This window comes from Canis lupus, chromosome 25, assembly GCF_011100685.1.
Source record: "Canis lupus familiaris isolate Mischka breed German Shepherd chromosome 25, alternate assembly UU_Cfam_GSD_1.0, whole genome shotgun sequence".
NCBI classification, from domain to species: domain Eukaryota; kingdom Metazoa; phylum Chordata; class Mammalia; order Carnivora; family Canidae; genus Canis; species Canis lupus.
This window is the reverse complement of record NC_049246.1, coordinates 6,962,587-6,983,768: the sequence shown is the minus strand read 5'-3', so window position 1 is coordinate 6,983,768 and position 21,182 is coordinate 6,962,587. Positions and strand designations below refer to the sequence as shown.

Below are 21,182 nucleotides of genomic sequence, written 5' to 3'. Positions count from 1 at the left end.
TGATTTTTTTGCCATTCTTGATCAGCTGGGCCCTGACACACTTCCTGATGGCAGAATTTGGCTGCTTGGCTTCAACCCCTACTTTTCGCCAGCACAATTCCTTTTGCATGGGAAGCCTCCCCAAAAAGGTTGGCCTTCGGGGCTGTGCCCAAATGGGCTTTCTTGTACTGTTTATCATGCCACTTCTGATCTCATTGGTGGCTGCGGAGCTTCCTGGCAGTACAGAGACCGCGACACTTGCCCATCCTGCCTGCACCACCATCCTGAGCAAAAAAATGAGTGCTCTTTTCAACTGCAAGTCTAGGTGGCAGCAGGCAGCTGTCACTCACTTAGTTCTTGGGACAGCATGTTGCTGACAACCTCCTGGACACTGGTGGTTCTTCGAGGTATAAATCCATTAACGATGAGATTACATGAAAGGAAATCATTATGGAATTGCCAAGGGGAAATACATATTTAAAAATATTTTCCTAGGATTACAATAGAATGCTTTGTACTCCCCAGCCTTCTTCTCTATAAGCGAAAGTTACACATCTCTGGGCTGTAATTCAGTACATCTGCACCAGCTGATAAATAGCAGTACTTACATCACTGCCGGCAACCTAGCAGGGCAGGTTAATAAAATACTGCCAAATCTCTTGTGATATTAAACTCGCATTGCTGGTTCTTCTTCTTTCATATTTACAAAAACTAATAAACTGAATGAATGTGAGCATTCATAAAATGTTATTAATAGTCTGAACTTTTAAAAAATAGAATACTGATTTCACCCTGAATAAAATTCAATATATGAGATAAAATCTTTTCAGCTTCTACTCTTTGTGTATAAGGCCTCTAGAGACAGCAGGTTAGAGTAAAAAGCATATGAAATTTAGGGAAGATCTGGGCTTAAATCCCAACTAAATGACTTCATTAGCTGTGCTCTTGGGCAGCCTACTTAATGTCTCCGAGCTTCTGTTCCCTTATTGGTAAAACAGATATAGGAGATATCTACCTCATACCATGATTTTGAATATTAAATCAGATAATGAAAGAGCTTTGCAAACTGTAAATTTTAGTTGTAATATTACTTATGTTTCATCTCTTCTAGTCTGAGGTTTTTCAATTCCTTATTCATTTAGTCAAAACAAAAAAACAAAACAAAAAACAAAAACAAAACTTTGTGGACTCCTTTTACGCTCTGGAATACAGAGATAAAATTATAAAATTATCTTTATAAATTATAAAGATATTCAGAGCTTCCAGAGAATATGTCAGGTTCAGAGAGAATAGGCAGACATGCTAGGAAATGCAACCAAAGGTAGTGCCAAGTCCTGGTGTCAACATAAGTGTAAAGCAACTTAATAGGTAGGAGACATTATTTATACTATTTTTCTTGCATGTGGATTACGTAGAAATGAGTTCTATGTAAATGGAAGGATTGTATAATTGTTTCAATCCCCCAAAGACACCAAATGTCATTGCTATAAGAAAAAAAAATGCTACAAGATATGTCCACCATTGAATATGCATTCCTATGAGAACAAATGACTACAGTTTTTCTTTCAAAAGTTGTGCTTAAAGCATGGCATGAAATATCCATGTTTTGCTTGACAAAATATACATAAAAGCTGCAATAACATCCTATCAATAAATCATTTTTACTGTTTATCTTATGGTTTCCTTTGCTTTTGACCATAAAGTCTGAGGTTCCACATTTAAGTCCATGCATTTACTAAAGAGAAACAACTCCTTCTGCCCTAAGGAGAAAATCCTATACTCCTTTTTCCTTTTCTCTGAATGGCAATCATAGGTTCTAGATGCCACCTAGCTGGGGAAGATAGTCTTTCAAGTTGGAATTCCCGTCGGGGCATTTTCCCCCTAAATTCCTATCTTAAAAAACTGTATCCTGCCTTTCCTGATCATCCTTTTTTTGTACCGCTCTCCTTCTCACCCACATCCTCTTATTTTCTATGATTCTACATTTCAGTAATTGTACAAGAGTCAGGGTGCACATAAAGGTCAGGAGATGGCATCATTAAAACAACAAGAAAATAAGAAACATGTCCATTTCAATGTTTTTGGCATGCATGCTTTCTGATGGAGGTTATACATTTGCCTATGTAGATTGTTCCTTACAAATGAGTCCGTTTAGACAGTAATGGTAATTTATTTGAGTAGACATGTGGCAACATAGCTTTCTTCTGCAAATAAAAAAATCTGCTATGTAAGTATGTGAATATCTGTTATTGGACTCAGAGACACATTCTATTTTGGAACATTTCATTCAGATCAAAGTAACAAAAAATTCTGAATAACAAACAACAAGAATTCCATGAAGAATGATCCACTTGTTGAGCCAGACTTACTAGAATTCTAATGAAAAGTCTTTTCTTAGGTAATTACATTCTTAGTTCTCTTTTAGCCAATTGTAGTGAATTACCAAATGTTTATATCCTAGTTAGTAGAACTGAAGTCTGAACTGATACCCATAGGTCCTTTTAATCTCCTAGTAAAATTACTAACTTTGTTGTCAGAATTTTTTTCTGTCAGATATTTTTAAATCCGGGAATATGAGTAAGAATTGTATAAGCATCTAGTAAAAATAAATAGACTTAAAATGTTATTGTTGGGAAGACTTTTAAAAATTTTATCATGAGTTCACTGCCCTAGAGACCTGTTTTTTAGAAAAAAACAAGATATTCAGAATGAAGAATCTGCTATCTCAATGGGAGATTTCATTATTTTGTAATATAAACAAATTGCTTACTTTATTAATTAAAAGTTCGCATAAGCCAAGTAATTAGAAGCCACCAGGCCCATTGAATATTTCCATTTGTGTGTCCTTCAAGCATCCTGAGCTGGGGTCAGTAATCTAGACCCTCTGCTTTCTACTCACTATGGCTTCATGCCTAAATATCTCTGCACATGCTGCTGATCCTTGCCAGAGTGTCCTTCCATCCTCCCCCTCCTTCCGTAAATTTTTACTTATTCCTTTTTAAAAATATTTTACTTAAATTCAATTTGCCAACATATAGTATAATACCCAGTGCTCATCCCATCAAGTGCCCTCCTTAATGCTTGTCACCCAGTCACCCTATCCCCCTCAACACCTCCCTTCTGCAACCTTTTGTTTGCTTCCCAGAGTTAGGAATCTTTCATGGTTTGTCTTCCTCTCTAATTTTTCCCTATTCATTTTCCCTCCTTTCCCCTTTTTTTTCTTCCTTTCCCTTATAGTCCCTTTCACTATTTCTTATATTCCACATATGAGCAAAACCACATGATAATTGTCTTTCTCCAGTTGACTAATTCCTAAAAATTCATCTTGCAAGTCACCTATTCTGGAGAGCATTCCAAGACCTATTTCTCCCAACTTCCACTTTCATCTAATTTGTTGGCTCTCCATGATACTCCACAGAACAAGCAAGTTTGTTCATCTGTCAAGTAGCTGAATTCAAACTCAGGTCTGTCAGGGCACTAAAGCTGATGTCCTTTTTGTTTGTTTGTTTTAAAGATTTTATTTATTTATTCATGAGAGACACAGGGAGAGAGGGAGAGACACAACACAGGCAGAGGGAGAACTATGTTCCCTACAGGGAGCCCGATGTGGGACTCGATCCCAGGACCCCAGGATCACGATCTAAGCCAAAGGCAGATGCTCAACCACTGAGCCATCCAGGCGTCCCACTGGTGTCCTTCTTTAATACTAGCTTGCAATGGTGCTTTATTCTCATGTATCTCATACCTCGTAATCAAGTTCAATCAAAGACCAGAAAGTATGTCTTTTACAATTACGGTACCTGGTAGTATATTCTGTGTAGAACGTATGTGATTACTAAGAATATTCAGGTTATAGAAAGAGAAAGAACTAAAACAAATGATACATTTTTTTTTTTTTTAAAGTTGGAAAGCCCATCCTTTCCACTGACAGTTACAAAGGTTTACATGGGATCTGAATGGTGTGTGTAATCTATAACATCCTTGGGAAGAAAAAACATAAAACACTCTAAAATATTTTATCAAGGAAAAGACATATGCCTACCTTCGCTGATGTAAACTAAAATGAGCTTACTCTATCTAGAACACAGTTCCCCTTGGATGCCTGTCTTGGTAGCACAAATGTGAAGTGAAAACTATAGAAACTTAATTGAGTGCATAAAAGCTTATGATAAAACTTAACTTCTCTACTTTAATACATCAAATCTTTCCACTTACTTAACTAATATCTTGGAATAATAGTCAATATGATCTAAGCATCTGGTCAATCTCATTCAATAGAGGTTGAGAGTTAAAATTAAATAATACAAAGGTGAATTTATTTGCCCCTACCAGACTTCACATTTGCACGTATACCAACTTCCTTAAGGGACTTTTAAGTGGCTACCTCTGCCATAAAAAGAACTCCCTTATAGACTCCTGATTGGGTCAGCTATTATCTACTAACAGCATGGTGAGAGAGACTCTTTGTGATCCCTTCGTAATTAACTGAAACAATGTTCATAGACTTCAGGGATCGTGTATTTTAAGACAGAGAGAATCCCAGACATTGAGACTTTTTTTTTTTTTTAACAGAATGATAGTTTTTATTTGCTAGTATTCATTGCTAGGTTAATTTATTACAAAGACAAGGATATTCTGTTGAACTTGGTTATAATTAAACACACTATGTCAATTCCAGATCATTATACTTATTTTGTAGGTAGGGGTGGAAACAGGAACTTTGCACCAAGCCCCACAACCAGCTGTGCTTCAAGTGAGTTTTAAAATTCATTGGTCCCTTCCTTGAGGAGCATCTGGCTCAAGAGAATCAGGAACTGGTACAGCTTCCATGGTGATCCCCACTAAAAACAGTATCTAGAGGACCATAAACTTCTGAATGCTCATTCATTAAGGTTCCATTGTAAAACTGAACATCCTTTGTGGTCCTCATCTGCTAGTCTTTTTATTGCATGTCTGGAAAAAATGATCAAAACTAGACCTGCAGTTTTGCTAGTGCTCAGGCCTTAAAGCAGGGCTCCTCACTTGAGTGCACAAATTAATGCTATTAAGTCCAACTGTTAGACAAGCTTGATTATAAATACACAATTTTCAGAGTGACAGGCACTTAAAGTTCATTAAGTAAAATACAAAAATAGGTTATATTAATAGGAAATATTTAGTGTTTATCAAATTATAAATTTAGGCTTTTACCATTTTTAAAAAAGGGTATTGGAAACTGGTACTGGAAACTGAAGAGATGACAATTGAATAAAGTGAACAATGCATTTTTTCATTAACTTTATACTGGGAATAATTTTAAAAGAAAGTTTGGAAGTAAAACTAGTTACCTACCTTTTAATTTTGCTCGGTCAAGGAATTCAACACCACCACCATCATTATACTTTAAAAAAAAAAAAAAACTGGCATTTAAAACATCAAAGGGAAGAAAGGCTATAACCTCACAGTAAAGAAAAAATTATCAGTTAAAAGCCATACATAATATTTTATGGAATATGGAATCACGAAAATGTCATCAGATTGCCATTCAGGCACCAGCATTTTGAGAGTAATGGTCAATGCACCCAGATGTTTGTAAATTTATCTGTAAAGTACAAGCCAGGGGCTTGTGTGTTGTCTTGTGTTCTACTTATCATGTGGTCTTTATAGTTAGTAAGTGTAGCTGCTTTCATAAGCCAGGTTCATGAAAGCATTGAGCTTTGAAAACAAAATGGAAATAACTGTCATGATGTATAATTTAGATTTTAAAAATTATATAAAATTATTGGTGGGAATGTGAATTGGTGCAGCCACCATGGAAAACAGTATGGAGTTTCTCAAGAAATTAAAAATAGAAATACCATATGATCCAGTAATTCTACTTCTGGATATTTACCCAAAGAAAATGAAAAAAAAAAAACTAATTTGAAAAGATTATATACTCCTATGGTTATTCCAACAATATTTATAACAGTCAAGATATGGACACAATCTAAGTAAGTATACATCAGTAGAACAATGGATTAAGAACAAATGGTATATATACACGATGGAATACTACTGAGCCATAAAAAGAATGAAATCTTGCCATTCACTATAACATGAATAAACCTAGAGGGTATTATGCTAAGTAAAATAAGTTAGACCAAGAAAGACAAATACCATATGATTTCACTTATATGTGGAAACTAAAAAACAAAACAAACAACAAAAGAGAAACAGACTCACAAACAACTAGTGGTTGCCAGAGGGAAGAGAATGAGGGGATAGGCAAAATAGCTGAAAGGAATTAAAAGATACAAACATTCAGTTATAAAATAAATAAATCATGTGGGTGAAAAATATAGCATAGGGAATATAGTCAATAATACTGCAAAAATTTTGCATAGTAACTACACTTCTCATAAGTATTTTATAATGGGCATAATTGTCAGATCACTATGTTGTATAACTAAAACTAATATATCAACTATACTTCAATGAAAAATAAAATTTACAGGGGTACCTGGCTGACTCAGCTAGTAGGGCACACAACTCTTGATCTTGGGGTCATGATTTGGAGACCCCACTTGGGCATAGAGATTACTTTTAAAATTTACAAAAATTTAACTTGCCCAAGACATACAACTAATATGAAATGGAGCTAAGATTTGAACCCAGGTCAGTCAGACTCAAAGAACTTTAAACATTAGAGCTTTAAAATTGGACAATATATTGGGACATTGTATGATCTAGGCCTCCATCTTCAAGAAGGTATTACATACTTTAAATGGTACTATAGCAAAGTATTATCACTCTCATTTTATAGATGGAACAACAGAATTATAGAGATATTGTTTCCCAATGAGTTTGGAAAGCAATACAACAAATAACAATTTACTTATCCTGACTCATAGAGAATATTCATTTTAATATAATAACGAAGGTGTCAACAGGATTCCAGGACATTTCAATAGGGAAAGAATAATCTTTTCAATTAATGATGCTGGGACAATTGGATATTCACATGCAAAAGAATAAAATTGGATCCTTACTTCATCCTGTATACACAAATTTACTCAAAATGAGTCAGAGATATAAATTTAGGAGTTAAAACTACTAAACCTTTTTTTAAAGATTTATTTATTTATTTGAGAGAGTGAAGGGAGGAGCAGAGGGAGAGAAACATCAAGCAGCCTCCCTACTAAACATGGAGCCTGATGCAGGGCTTGATCTCACGACCCTGAGATCGTGACCTGATCCAAAACCAAGAGTTGGATGCTTAACCAACTGTACCACCCCAGGTGCCCCAAAACTATTAAACTCTTAAAGAAAAACATAAGTATGGTTTTTTATGACCTTGGATTAGGCAATGGCTTCTTAGAAATTATATCTAGGGGATCCCTGGGTGGCTCAGCGGTTTGGCGCCTGCCTTTGGCCCAGGGCGCAATCCTGGAGTCCCGGGATCGAGTCCTGCATTGGGCTCCCGGCATGGAGCCTGCTTCTCCCTCTGCCTGTGTCTCTGCCTCTCTCTCTCTCTCTCTCTCTCTCTCTCTGTGTGTCTATCATAAATAAATAAATAAATCTTAAAAAAAAAGAAATTATATCTAAAGCAACATATAATCAAAGGAAAGAACACACTGGACTTCATTAAAAATAAAAACCTGTGCTTTAAAGAATACAAGAAAGTAAAAAGATAATCCAGAGAATGGGAGAAAATATTTGCAAATTATATATCTGACAAGAATCTAGTATCCAGAAATATAAAGAAATCTTACAACAAAACGATAAAAAGATAAGTCAATGTAATAATGAGCAGAAGATTTGAAAATATATTCATCCAAAGACTATATACAAATGCACATGAAAAAATTCTCATATCATTACTCATTTGGGATATGTAAACCAAAATCATAAGACACCATTTCATATCCTACAGGATGAGTATAATAAAAAAGTTGGACAATAAAAAGTGTTGACTAGGATGTAGAGAAATTTGAATCCAGAAGGGAAAATGTGTAGTCATTTTGGAAAACAGTTGGACAGTTCCTCAAAAAGTAACACACAAGAGTTACCACATCACCTAGCAATTCCACCCATAGATATATATTCCAAGAAAGTTGAAAATAATACTTTCACACAAAAACATGTACATGAATGCTCATAAAAACAGTATTCCTAATAGCTGAAAAGTGGAGACAACCCAAATATCCATCAACAGATGAGCAGATAAACAAAATGTGGTATATAAGTACCAGGGAATATTATTCAGTCATAAAAAGGAATGACATACTAATGCATGCTACAACACAGATAAACCTTGAAAACACTGTGTTAAGTGAAAGAAGCCAGACACAAAGGCATCCATCATATGATTCTGTTTACATGAAATGTCCATAACAGACAAATTCATAGAGACAGAAAGTAGCTTAGTGTTGTCAAGGGCTGGGAGGAGAAACAGAGTGCGACATCTAATAAGCATTTTGAGGTGACAGAAATGTCCTAGAATTAGATAGCAGTGTTGGTTGTACAACTTTAGGAAAATACTAGAAGCTACTGAAATATACACCTTATATAAGTGAATTTTATGTGACTTCTATCTCAAAAAAAATTTTTTTAAAAGAATGTGATTTTCACAATAATTAAATTATCTTCTGAGAAGCTGGAATGCACACAATGAATGGAAAGCGTATTGCACCAAGAGGCCTGGATACCTGCCACATTCCTGCTACCAGGATCACTGTCATTCACCTTCTCTGGTCTTTGGTGAGGACTTACAAACTAAGGAGTTGGACTCACGGATGATTTTTAAAATCGCCTTCAGTTCCACAGCTCAAAGTTTGTGAATCTGTACAAAAACTTAATATTTGTACAAAACCACAACAAAGAGAAGATATATACTTATATGCTCCTTACCATACTTCCCCTAAAGATGAGACTCTGTTGTCTGATGGGTGAGAGCACACCTTGGAGGGACCTGACTGCCCAAGCCAAAAGCCCTGCTAAGCCACCTGCTAAATGCTTGACTTTAGACAAGTTAGGCCACCCCATTCTGCCTCAGTTTACTCCTCTGTAACACTGAATACTAGATGATTTTGTACTTAGTAAGCAGTAATCATGGAGCATACTAATAGGTGTTTAAAACAAAATCCGGTGATTACAGCCTTTGGCTACCTCTAGAATTAAAGAGCAATTGTTGAATACCCCGACTGTAGAAAGGGGTGTATTTAGTGATTTTTTTCCCAAATGTTACTTCTTTCAGTGCTTACAAAAAAGTAAAGATACTCACTTTACATGAGAAAACAGCTCTGAGTGACTTGGGCCAGGAGCTCTTGTTCTGGGGCTCTCCACCCCCACCCCTTCTCCCAACCCCTCCCGCTATAGAGGCCATACACCAGGATTTCATGGTCCTGAGTGTGCTGGGATCAGGGCACTGCAGGGTCTCTTAGAGTAGTGCATGTAAGGATTAGCTAACCAATGTGAGAAAATGACATCCCTCTGAATATTACCCTAAGTTTTACGTCCTTCTCCTAGGTCAACTTATATAATTTTTTCAGAACCTGGAAATTCCCAAAGTACACTATACTAAATACTCTATATATGTTTCTCAAAGTCACTTTTCTACTCATAGATACTTTTTTAGATGATAAAAAGATCAACTTTTTATGTGTACTAATCTAGATGGAAAGCTGGACTCACAAATTTTCAGTAAAAGCTGTGACACCCTCCATTGTTCATGTGAGTGCACACACACTCATTCTTCCATTATAAACCTACTGCTAAAGGTTAGTCATGAACTAGTCATGTTTCTAATTCCGAATGTATGGGAAGTAGAAGTAGCCAAAGGCTGTAATAATTTCAAGATTTTTAAGGACATTTAAAAGCCACACAATCAACTTTAGGGAGACCATTAAATACTGTACACGTAAATAATTTTTAATCTATTTTATTTGCTAGAAGTAACATTTCTATTGTTTAAAACCAACTGACTACTAGGCAGGCTTGTTCCTTCCTCTATACTTCTGTATGTGGCTTTCTCTATACCTAATAACCCTGATTTCTATTAGTTCTATTAATGAATAAAGATAATTAAAAAATAAAAACTGCCATTGTAAGTACTTTGTTGCCATCACCATTCTCTTACATATTTTATTCAAACATACATGATTATTAGTCCTATTTTACAGATGAGAAAACTGAGTTCAAGTGGTGAAGTATCTGGCCTAAAGCCACACAGCTGGGAAACAGTAGCAGACAATACCCGAGGCTCTCCTACTATCTAGACCTCAGGATGAGTGAGCATCAGTTCTTATCACTTAACTTCCTCTCCAGCCAACCCTCTCTTTCCAGAGGCTTTCAACAAGTGACTCTTGCTGATAGGAATTTATTTTTTTCCTCTATATTTTCAGTACTTGTATATTCAGTTTTCTAAAGCATTGTTACCTCTGTTAAATTTTTTTTAAGTATCATCAGAGACATGTATTTTGTATATCAGGCTAGACTTTTGCTTAATTATACAGAAGAGACTGTGTTCTTTCTCTCCCCCCCTCCCCGCTCTTTTTTTGATTCTGCTATGACCTGTGCATGAAAGAATGTTCTGAATAAAGTAGGTGTTCAGCAGATACTATCAACACACTGCTCATTAATCATAGCATTGAGATTAGCATGTGTGCAACTGCCTTACAAACACTATATCTCACTTCAAAATCGATTTCATTTATGATAACTTTACATTACTACTCACCATTGTATCTAATATCTTTAGTTATATGACTTTTCAAGTCTGAGGATGACAATCAGCAAGAATGGCTTATATTTACTTATAAAGTACACAACACACAAATAGCCCAAAGTCTTAGGAACACGAGTCTTCCAAACAATGCAATTGGTAAAATCTTGACCTGTAGGTGAAAGGAGCCCAGCCTCTCTTGTTTATGCTGTTTGCCACATAATTGCGCTGAGAAGTTAAACCACCAGAAGTGCATTAGAGAATGTATCTCATATTTTTTCCTCTCCTAATAAATGAAGCAGAAAATATATTTTGCAACTTGGAAAGGCATGTTTTCTTCAAATATAGCTTTGAAACTTACATCTGCACACAAAAATGTTGAACGTCTTAAAATCTGAGCAAATGCTAAAGTTATAGCAATGATCTAACAGCTGTTGCACACACAGATGTGACATAAAAGCTGCAGAAACATTATTCAGTTATTCTGAAATAGGATCTAAAAGCCTTCTCTTTTGGTACGGAGGAGTTCATTTATTTTCCTCTTTTCTAAGTCAGGCCCTCCCGAAGTTAAAAACAAAAAACTGTCATATTTAGCTTTTAAATATGCTATGATAATTTAGGTCACATATCTACTAATTTGAACTAATATTCCATTTTTTAAAGATACACAAGGCCACTGCTGACATTACATTAGTTAAAACTGCCAATTATGAACAGAATTATGATTTTCTTAGGAAACACATACACACACAACCTCCCCCCCCCTTTTTTTTTTTTAGAAACTTAGAGATGGAGAAGATAAAAACACAGGCGGCAAGAACTAAAACATAGTGAGTAAATTTGAAGTCCCAACATTTTTTCTTCCAGCTAGAAAATGGGGTACCACCATGGTGGGTACCACACAATATAATGAGAAAAGCACCGCCTGCTCCCCCCCGCCCCCCGCCCCCCCCGGAATGTGCAATGCTGTGTTAGTGGCACCCACCAGCCTGGTTCCCTCACGGACTCTCTTCACTCCAACCACACCAATACTTTCCTGATCCTGAGCCTTCACATAGGCTGTTCCCACTGGCTTACATGCCTTTTTCTAAGCTTTTCTTCTAAGTAACTTATACTAGATACTATGCTCTAGAAGTTAGCTCAAATGCTATTCTTCAATGAAGCATTCTCCAACCTTCCGAATGCTTAGTCCCCTTGCTGCACTTCTGCAGCACCCTTCCTTCTCCTACATAGCACTTTTTCACACTGTAATTAAATAATTACATTTGCAGTTTGTTGTATAAGGTCAATCCACAGCCCTGGACTGCTAGTTTTATGAGATCTACCTCCACAAACCCGTCAAAGCGCCTTGCCCAAAAGAGCATTCAATATAATGGATACATTTACACATCAAAGCAGTATCTCCAATCTCCTGCTTTCCCATTTTCCTTAAATTTGGTTGTCCAGACTTTAATTAAGTTAATGCCAGGGAAGAATGGGTTTGGCAACACATATGGCCAGAGCTATACCCCACGCTCAAGAAGAGAGCACTGGACTCCCTAAAATGACCCCTGTAAGAAATGCTCCCTTGCTTTGGGCCAGTCTGATTTTTATTCCAATGCCATTCCCTTTTAGTCTGGTTACACAGTCTCCACTGAGAGAAAAAAAAATTGCATTCCTCTTGGGAATTTCGTAAGGCTATTTCCACAGCTGACTATCCCTCTGACTTTATGGGGGAGGGAAGTTAAAAAAAAAAAAAGTGCTATATTTCACAACAGCTGAAATAATTTTCTGCCAAAACCTGTTTTAAATTCAAAGTGAATTTTTTTCTGTATGTACAAGGCAGCTACAAGTCTAGAGATATAATGTGACATATGAATTTAACACTCTAATATGCACAAACAGAACAGATATTTTTATATACTACTAATGATAATAATTACTATTGACTCTAAAGTAAGCAAATCCATATTTGTTTTCAAGTTAAGTGTGTTACTTGAGAATATTTGAAAACATTTGCTAAAGGGGTGTGAACAGTGCAGACTCTCATCAAAATCCATCTGTCTGAATCTATTAACTGGCATTTCCCCAGCTGGGGCATTCCTCAAGACCTGCATAACAAAAGCTCCTTATGCCAAGGGTGAGGGCTGATACCTGACTTAGAAACCAGGTTTATTTCATCCCAGAATTTAAAATTCTACATAGATTTTGAAAATGTTCATCTTTAATGAGCCAGGTATATCAATCACAGAACCAAAGGTAGATGTTGAACAGAGAATTGAAGTGGATTTTGGAAGCTCCAAAATCCAGTCATCAAAACTGCTTTTCTCTTTTTTTTTTAAAATCCTTCACAACTTGTTCACAGAAACATCTTGAAAATACTCATGTAAATTATTCTGGGAAAGAGGTATTTGGTGTTTCATCACCTTCCTTCCTATCCCCCACTGACCTCATGGCTTGCTATTTTTTACTCAATGTTAATGAAGAGATATTACATGTGATTTGGTAATTTGTATGGCTTTGGCGGATTAACATATTTGGATTATCTAAATTTTTTTTTAAATCCTCAACTTTTAAAATCTAAAAAGGTTGTATGTGTTGGGCGCCTGGGTGGGTCAGCTGAGTGAGCATCCAACTCTTGATTTCAGCTCAGGTCATGATCTCAGTCAGGGTCATGGCATTGAGCCCAGCATTGGGCTCCATGTTTAACGGGGAGTTTGCTTGGGATTTTTTCTTTCCTTCTTCCTCTCCCTCTGCCCCTTCTCCTGCTCTCTCTCTCTTTCTCTCAAATAAATAAATCATCTAAAAAAATAAAAGGGTTTTATGTGTCTTTTGAGTACTTTGAACGTGATACTACATGCAGACTGACGATTAAATATTGATCGATATCAACGTTGAGACTATCCCTAAAGCCCTACCTTCTGAAATTGGGTGCTGCTTCTCCAATCTATGCAATAAATTTCATTCCTACTGGCACAGGGTCTGTTTTGTTAACACTAATTTTTTACTTCCTTGTAGATCTAAAGTATGTATGGTATACCATATATATTTCTTCCTCTTTTTAAAAAGTAAACTGAAAGGATTCTAAACCTACACATTAGAAAAGCTTGTCATTAGGTTGCTTGATATTATTGGCCACCTGTTATCTTCTCTGAAAACATCATGAGCACAGCTGTGTTTTTAGAGCAACCAGTACTATTTCCTATCGAGACTGAATAGTGAAGGTCCAACTTAACTTTTATCTCTAACCTTCATCCAACCCTAATTGGCTGACATGTCAGGTCTCACGAGGTCCAGAAAAAAACAAGATGAGAACCTTTCCCAGACACTCTTTTTTGCTGTCATCTACGGACAATAGATGCCCATAGCTACCTCCTGATTACTCTATAGAGAGGAAAGAAAATAAAAATTAATATAAAGTCTTGGTATATTGAGTCCTTTTTTTCACAACGCTTTTTTTTATGTGAGGCACTTAAAGGAATTTTAATTTTAATCCCTTCTCTTGCCTATGCTGTTATGGGTTGGATTAAACTATCCAAATGTTGTAGGCCCAAAGAACAGGAAAAGAGGGGGTAAAAAAAAGCCCCCCCAAAATGCATACCCCACCTCTTGAACTGTCTGACACACAATTTATAAATCTTAGAAATTCATCATCAGTCCTATAAAGCCTAACTCTGTTTTGTTCTAGACAACAGAAAAGTGAAGCTGCAAGAACATAATTCATTAACTCATGAAAAGTGCAAGGGAGATTTATCCCCATCTTCCCCTCCTTTAAAAACACAAGTGCTACATTTCAATAGAGTTAAATATAAGAACTTCCTTTCACAACTGTAAAAATCACAGGATGTATAAAATCATCTTTAATAGGTAAAACAAACAGGAAATCCCCCACATCCCCACCTGGTATTACTTTAGCTGTCCCTATGCCATGAAAATCCTGAGATTTATCAAACCAGAGCTTCAGTGAGAACTTTCTTCATTCACTCAAACACCACTTACACCAAGTCTTACAAAGAGGCCATCAAGGTGAGAGGCTGAATTTGAGATGAAATTTCATTTTGGCGTGTTCCGGTAATGTGATGTAAACCAGACACAATACCCTATGACCTGGGCTCTGGCTTTATACCAATGTCTTTGGTTTTCTTTCTGTATGTACTCAGGCATTTAGGTAAAGGAAAGGAAGCCATGTTGAGAACATCTGCTATCTGATGAAGTGGTGGTTTTTGAAGAGGGTCCCCTGGACCTATAGCCTCACAATTCTCTGGAAAACATCTTATACATGCAGGTTCCTGGGCGTTTCTCTGTTTAACTTGACTTTCTAAACTGGTGGATCCCAGATTATGTAAACTGAAAAGCCCCTCAGATGATTCTTCTGTTCTAAAAGTTGAATGAATTAAGTGACTGTCTAGATGCTTTCATACAGGTTCTCTTAGTATTTGAAGAATGTGTCTCATCTCAGTTCCAGTAGTCCATTAACTCATAAGTGGTGATGTTAATAACTTAATTTGTATGTTTAGTCTCCCTCTAGGCAGAAATAACTGTGCTTCTCTTCTGCCCTGGATGCTTCATGGGTGATCACACGAGTCTTCAAGGAAGACAGCCTTACCCATCAGACTCTGCTTAATTCACAAGCCTCCGTGAGCTTTAGTTGTACTGCATGAAAAATGACTCTAACCCTGACTTGCTAGACCTGTTATAAGTGTTAAATACAGTAACTTGTGTGCCTGGAATGTGGTTAGCACTCAGAAAGTTGTAGCTATTATAATTGTTTTTGAAAAAAAAGGTGCAGCTAAGAAATAAGTGTATATTTATCCACAAATCGTGCTTCAATCTTAGAACAGCACATTAGTTATTTGATTATAAAGCAATGTTACCATTCGAAAAACGCCTATAAGAACCACGTATCTGCTGTCTCCATTAAAAGAATTCTCTTGGGAGAGCACATTTATTTTTAAAAATGCTGGCTGGCTTGCTTGAAATATTTTCAAAATGCTCTTTTGAGTACACTTTAGAAGCATGTAGTGATTATCTTTGGGTGCTTTTTATAATCAACATGTTAGTTCTATAATCAACATGCTGTTTTTATAATTATAAATAAATAAATAAAATGTAAAAGGAGGAGAGGAACATGTTAGTGGGGCTAATTCCTTGCATTGTGGGAATGGACTTGTGCTTTAAAATAGTTAAGCCTTTCACAGACAATTCAGGTGAAAAGCAAGTGATTGGTTTTCTGTGGGGATCAAACACTGAAATCCAACTAAACAGAAATGAGACTCATTTTCTTCCTATGTGGTTCAGAAGCTAGCAATTTCCAAGAAAAGCTTGGGGCTAAGGGCGGGTGGGCCACTAGTGAGTGGCAGGATCATTTGGATACAAATCTTTCAGTACATTTTCCAAAATCTGTCTTATTTTGGTTTAACTGACCCTAAAACATCAAGTTTATTTTTCATACACTGTCTCTCCACAGACTTTCTTGAATGAATATACTTAGTCTATAGAAAATGTTTTTCCTACTATAAAGAATTCTTTCTAGATTTCGCAGTAGCCAAGTATAATGGTGACAGAGGATGTGATGGAATATACAGTTCCCTCTACCCTAATATGTACAGAGGTTTGAAGGCTCCTGAGACTGATCACCTGGTCCTAATTCTTTGCTTCAGAATACTCCTAGCCTTGTGAACCTGGGCCAAGAAACACATAAATTTTAGAGTCTAAATATCTCCATTATAAAATGAGGAATTTAACGATACTGACCCTACGTACAGGTCTTTAGGATGAAATAAAAATTATGCACGTGAAGTGCTGAGCACAGTCTCTGGCACATGATAAGACTCAATCAGTATAGCTGTTAATGTGTTTTGCCAGGATCTCCTTGGTGGAAAGCAACAGTTTCATCCAGAGTGGGAAATTCCTTAATCTTTTTGAAAGGCAGACCAAGAAAGGGTGAGAAGAGCTTTTCTATGACCATCTCAATAATCTCCCTAATTTAGCTCACAATCCCCTTGAGGCCATAAGTACAGTATTAATATTTCCCACATTCTGAAAAGGGGACTCTGGTCACAACAAGATTTCTAAGGGGGTACAATTTAAGTGATCAGTGGAGGTAATAATCAAACTGAGCATTGTTTCCAGTTGGGTTCTCCAACAGTTCACTGCCTTTCATATGCAGATGATTTGGTATGCAATAATTTAATTCAATGCTTTTCATAATGCCACAGAGGAGCTGCTTCATGTGTGTTACTTTGTCGTTGCCCTGGTGACATTTGAAGAGCCCTCAGGCAACCAAGGATATCTGAGGATTCCAGAGAGCAATTCCATGTGAACAAAAAGGGTGAGTGTCACAATGCAGCTGTTCACTGGAGATTCTCAAGTTGTGCATCATGAATTAATACTTTTCTTCTGGCTTTTTTTTCTCTCCTCCTTGCCTCTAGTCAGTGTGCTAGATAAATAAGTTCAGCTTTCCAGGAGAGGCTGAGCATATACATCATCAAAGAACTCAACTATTTTAAATGAAATTTTATAAAACCTTTTTAATCATTGACATAAAACCACTCTGTATATATATTTAAGTCAAAAAGTTTGTAATATTTCTTATAAGAATTATAAGAAGTCATTAATAGTTGCAAGTTCCTTGAAAGAAAGAATTTTATCTTATTCATTTTGTGTCCCCAATACCTGGTATACAATCTTGCCTAAAGCAGGGAATCAATAAATGCTTATAAATGAGTAAATACAGCCTTCGAGTTCCACTTCAGATCTCTTTCTCAAGAACGTCCTTTTAAAGTAACCAAGAAGCCCAAAATCCTCTGAGAAATTGATCAAGTAGTCGTATTAATTGTACTGTGAAAATTATAGACTACCAAGTCTCTGTAAGATACCACATGTATATTGGACACTTGCTTTAACTTTAAACTCGCATATCCAAGCAACTGCACCAAGATGTGGAATGAAAGAAGCCCCAAGAAACAAGACAGGAAGCTGGGAATTCACAGGAACTCCTGTCAGTTCTGCTAATCTAACTAATGGCATCATTAAAAGTCACAGGACCTTGGGTTCTGTGAAACACCTATGCAAGAAAAGAGGCTCTAATAGTTATTCTTTACAGTTGTAGAGCAAGGTAACTGTAAAAGATAAATATAAAAATAAACAGGGGCTGGTGGCGCTTACCTCAAACATTTACAGAGGAAGGAAGATAGATTTGTGTGATGATAAAGTTCTAGAGCTAGAAACGAATGTACAGACTACTTGATGCAGCATTGTAAGTCACGGATGAAATCTACAGGCTCAGCCTCTGGCTTCTGCCCACCTCTCCAGTTTTCTTCCCTTGCTCTCCTTCTTAACCCAAGGTCCCATCCGTCAACATCTAAAAAACTATTCATGCAGCTTCATGCCTCCTTGTTTCTTTGCATGTGCTTGCCTAATTCTCCCCTTAGAGTGTAATCTCTCTCCTTGAATACCCAACTCAAGGGTCATGTCCTTTGCTCTACAAAGCCAGGCCAAGTTCACACTCCATTCTCTGATTTCTCTCTACATCTCGTGTACTCTGCTGCTGCTGCATTTGTCTCTAAGTCCTTGAGGGTAAGGCTTAGTGTCTTTTTCACCTTTTTATGCTCGGGTCATAGCAGAGCAGAACATCTAGAAAATGATATTCATTAAATAAATGTTTCTGAATGAATGAGTGAATCTAATTCTTTCCATTTGGGTAAAAAAAAACATTGAGGGCCAGAGGTTATTCTCCCCTTTCTTTTAATTAAGAAATAGGTCCACATGTGACTAGCAACTAACTATTTTTTTTATAACTGAGATATTAGCTAGGTTTGGTATTTATGGGAGACCTCTAAAATGTCTTTTTGCTTCCACTCCTGGCCTCTATCATCTTTTCTTTTCAAGTTTTACATGATAAACCAGATAGCTGTACAGAGCAATACCCAAGATCATATCAGGACTCCTTCCCAGGCCAAAAGGCTGCAGAAGACCTGGCTATCTGTCAACCCCTCTTCCTGCCATTCTTCCACTCAATCACTGGACCCCAAGCCCCACCAGCATTCTTGCCTTTCCTCAAACACATCTGTGTGCTCCTGCTTCAGGACTGATTCACCTCCTATTCCTTCCACCTAGAACACTCTTTGCCCCAAATGTTTTACTGTCTCTGTTCCAATTTCCTCCTCCTCAAAGAGATCTTCTGGGACCATCTCATCCAAAATAGCACTCCTTTTGATTCTCCTTCTTATTGTTTTTCTTCATACTGTATTATTTATAATACACATTATATATTTGTTCATTATAATCTGTCTCCTCCCACTCAAATGGAAGCTCAGTGGGGGTATTGATTTTGTCTTTTGTTTACTACTGAATCCCCAGGAGCTGGGACAGTGTTCGGCATGACAGGGACCTAATGAATATTTGTTGAATAAGTTAAGTGAAGGAGAACTTGAGTCACTGTGGAAAAAGAATTGTATGATTTACGGGAATTGAAAGAAACTCATTTTTTTCTCTAGCTCTGTATTTTTTTTTTTAATGGCCAAAAGGGAACATTTCCATCTTAAATAGATTTAAAAAAATCATTATTTAAATTTCAACTATACTTTCTCCACCTTCCTCAGCCAACATGTGACAACAGTAGTGTTACTTTCCTTTAGCTATAAAATTTCCAAATGCCCCTTGGAAGGAGGCTGGAGGACAGGGAAAGGTTATCTTGCAGGATGTGAGGACACCAGAGGTGAACTTAGCATGTAGGCAGGAGCAATCAGATTCCTTAAATGATGTTCAGTCAGTCAGGCTGTGAGCCAGGCTGCTCCAACAAACACTTATAAGCATATCTCATGGGAGAAGCTTTGCTCTTGAGGGCAAAGTACCATTTTTTCCCCTCAAGAAATTTGCACTCTAGACTAATTTCAAAAATGGGCACCTTGCTTATGAATTCACTATAATCCCTAAAGTCCCTTGGTATGACCTGGAGCTGGACTCTAATCTCAAATTTATCACCAATGAGACGTGTGACCTGGAGCAAGTTAACTGAATCTGATGTTCAATCAACGCTTGTAAAATGAATGGCCTGGACAAGATAATCTACAAGGCTTCCATATGCTCTAACATTTCATGAGTTTTTGAATTAAAAGAAAGAAGAGGATAGAATGTTGGCTGGAATTTCAACATCATGTCTTGATCAATACAAGTTCAACTTTCCGAAGCTCGCTAGGAAGTGATTTCACAAAAGAAGAAAAGGCGCTCATTCTTTTATTTTTTCAACAGCTAGATTATTTTACTATGTGGATTATACAGTATGAGGTAAAAGACTTTTTTAAAAAAAAAGATTTTATTTTATTTTTTAAAAAATATTTTGTTTATTTATTCATGAGAGACACAGAGAGAGAGAGAGGCAGAGACACAGGCAGAGGGAGAAGCAGGCTCCATGCAGGGAGCCTGATGTGGGACTCGATCCCGGGACCTTCAGGGTCATGCCTGGGCTGAAGGTGGCGCTAAACCACTGAGCCATCCAGGCTTCCCTTAAAAGATTTTATTATTTATTCATGAGAATACACAGAGAGGAGACAGAGAGGCAGAGGCACAGGCAGAGGGAGAAGCAGGCTCCATGCAGGGAGCTGGACATGGGACCCGATCCAGGGTCTCCAGGGTCATGCCCTGGGATGAAGGCAGGCGCTAAACCGCTGAGTCACCCGGGCTGCCCAAAAGACTTTTTATTTTATTTTATTTTTTTGACTTTTGTTTTTTGTTTTTTGACTTTTTATTTTAAATGTAAGACCAAGTTTCTCAAATAGAGTACAAAAGAAAGCTTTCTGGTTTCTGAGGACTGAAGCACTCAGCAGAGTGAACAGAAAGTCAGAACCTTGAAGCCAGACAAGACAATGCACTCTCCTAGCCGTGCTGGCCTCAGCCAAGTTTTTTCACTTACTCCCCTCTTTCAATTGGGGATGATAATCATGACCTCAGCATTTGCTGGGATGGTTCACATGATGACATGTGTGAAAAGACTGAATTAAGGGCCCGACACACAGCAGGCCCTCACGAGGCTCCCACCCTCACCCTCCTTTAGGAATACTTAGATATGGAAGGGAGGGATCATGTGGAGGTGGGAATGGGACATAGCCAGAATGGTACTGGCAAAAAAATCATGAAGGAATTGAAGCAGTCCTTGGAAATGGCTACGATCTAGGTACGCAGGAGAGAAAAGTATTAAACCAGAAGACACTGAATAGCACAAGTCAGGGAGCCTTAAAATAATCGTGAGAGTTTAGAGACCTTTGCAGTCACTGTTGAGAGGACAAACTGTAAACAAACAACAATAAAAATCACCTAGGAGGCTTGTGAAAAACGAATACTACTGATCAGCTCTCTCGCCCTCACCCCCCTACCACACACATACACACCCACAAGTACTTGTTATACTGCTCCCCCAGGGATGATTTTGATTCAATGGATCTGGTGAGGAGTCCAAGAGGCTGTTTTTTAAAAGCTTTTCCAGTGGTTCTGATGCTCAGTCGGGTTTGGGAGCCATGGGTTTAGTTAACAGCAACTGACA

General features: G+C 37.2%; 1 protein-coding gene across 1 annotated transcript in view; it reads right to left on the bottom strand.

Moving 5' to 3' along the window:
- Nucleotides 1-21,182, bottom strand: part of STARD13 (StAR related lipid transfer domain containing 13) — a 377,570-nt gene that overhangs the window by 197,770 nt on the left and 158,618 nt on the right. Inside the window, 1 exon segment of the mRNA XM_038573307.1 lies at nt 5,311-5,359. The gene's annotated coding sequence lies outside the window, so the exon portion shown is untranslated.